This window comes from Elephantulus edwardii, unplaced genomic scaffold (assembly GCF_000299155.1).
Source record: "Elephantulus edwardii isolate Elephantulus edwardi_28Jun2011 unplaced genomic scaffold, EleEdw1.0 scaffold00166, whole genome shotgun sequence".
Taxonomy (NCBI): domain Eukaryota; kingdom Metazoa; phylum Chordata; class Mammalia; order Macroscelidea; family Macroscelididae; genus Elephantulus; species Elephantulus edwardii.
The window spans coordinates 5,742,858-5,745,185 of NW_006399916.1; positions in this window are offsets into that span (position 1 = coordinate 5,742,858).

Sequence of the window (2,328 nt, forward strand, 5' to 3'; positions counted from 1 at the left end):
TTTGACTTCTTACGTGTTGCTACCATGGGAGAGATTTCTTTCTTTTTTTTAGTTATTTTTACTTTATATTGGTTTGTTCACAGTTCATATACATTGTGTTTCACACTATTCTTCATTCACATTGTGTTTCATACAATCATTCTCATGCATTATGTTTTATAAAATCAATCGCCATTGGACCTTGCCCATCATTACCCTGTCTTTTCAGGTCCCCACCAGATTGCTCCCATTTCCTTCACCCCCTCCCTCTGTACACCAAACTGTGCAACTCTGTGGTTTTGCCTCTACTCATCCTCACCCCTTTACTCCTACCTCCTCCTGCTTTGGTCCCCATACATGTTTTACTAGTTATCCTATGATTTTTACAATAATGGTATTAAGCAGTATTTGTTCTTATGAGACTGAGTTGGTTCATTTAGCACAATGTAGATGCTCCCAAGTTATGTTGTTGTTGTTATGTGCTGTTGAGAAACCTGTGACTTCTTGTTGTTGTTACGTGCCGTCGAGTTGCTTGCGACTCATAGCGACCCTGTGTACAACAGGCCTAAACTCTGCTCTGTTCTGTGCCAATCGCACTGTCTCCGACACACCCGTCTTGATTACCCCAGTCACTGAATCAATCCACCTCATAGAGGGCCTTCCCCTCCTGCACTGTCCCTCCACTCTGCCCAGCATGATGTCCCTCTCCAAGGACTGGTCCCTCCTTACAACATGTCCAAAGTATGTTAGATGGAGCCTCAGAATCCTTGCCTCCAAGGAGCCACCCAGTTTAACCCTTTCCAGGATGAATCTGTTTGTTTTCCTAGCAGTCCATGGTATTCTCAATACTCTTCTCCAGCACCACAGCTCAAAGGCATCAATTCTCCTTCTATCCTCCTTAGTCATTATTCAACTCTAGTGATTATATATACAACAGCCATAAACCCTGCTCTGTCTTGTGCCAATCTTGTTGTTTCTGACACACCTACCTCTGCCTTTGCCAATGAAATTCTTCTTTTAATTTCCTGGCTGCTGGTACCAAGAATGTTGATTGTGGAGCCAAGCAGACTAAAGCTGTGAACAATCTCAATCTCTTCACCATCTATCATGATGCTGCCAATCAGCCCAGTGGTGAGAATCTTTGTTTTTTTGATGTTGAGCTTCAATCCATATTTAAGGCAGTCCTTGACCTTCTGCAGCAAGCACTTCAGGTCCTTCTCAGTTTCAGCAAGTAGGGTTGTCTGTATAACACAGATTATTGACGAGTCTTTTTCCAATCCTATTGCCACATTCCTCCTCATAGAGCCTATCCTCCCAGATAATCTGTTCTGCAAATAGACGGAAAAAGTACGGAGATAGGACACATCCCTGGCGTACACCCTTCCCAATTTTGAAGCATGAAGTATATTTCTTTGCTCTGTTCTGATGACTGCCTCTTGGTGCAAGTATAGGTTTCGCATAAGCACAATCAAAGGTTCTGGGATTCCCATTCTTCTCAGAGACAGCCACATGTTATATAGTATTTTTCAAAATCATTTCTCCTGACACCATGGGAGGTATTTCTTATTTTCACTTTTCCTCTATTGCCTTGTTCATGTCACAGATGACTCAACGGCACATGACAATAACAACATACTACATTGGTTGTTTTTTATTTAAGCCTCTTGTTAGAGTCAACAAGACCTCAGGGAGGGCCTTTGTATTTAAAAGTTGGTTGTTATATTTTGGAGAAAGATTCTTCTAAGTGGTACATTCTTCTTTCAGTATTCTGTACTGAGGTAACCTGCAGTTGCTGAGATGCTGAACTTTGTGCCACTGGGGTGTCAAATGCCATAATGGTTACCCATGGTGGACAGCGTTTGGTCAGCTCCCAGTATAAAATAGGTTTGGAAGCAGGAGTGGCATCCACTTCCCAATCAACATGCCTCTGGAAACTCTGTGAACTTTGGGAAATGATAGTTATCGAAAGGCTTCAGGTCTTTTGTTCATAGGATCGCTATGAGTTGTGCTTGACTCGATGGCAATCAATGACAACAACAACAACAATTGGACTATCAACATCCTGAGAGTAGGGGTTGGGAACAACCCATTCTTACTTCAGTGCTCAGCACATTTGTGATCTCACAATCAACAATAATGCAAAGACACACACATCTTCTAGATTGTTCAGAGAAACAGAGACCTGGGGAATGGCCTGGGGCCTTTCCCAAGCCTGTGATGAGCTAATTATGGTCAATAAAAAATGTGCTTGGCTCCCAGGAGACATTGTGGTGCTCTCCTCCCCTTTCTCTGGTCAGTTGACTGTTCCCAGCTCTTCTTCTTTTTTTTTTTTAAATTTTTAAAATTTAT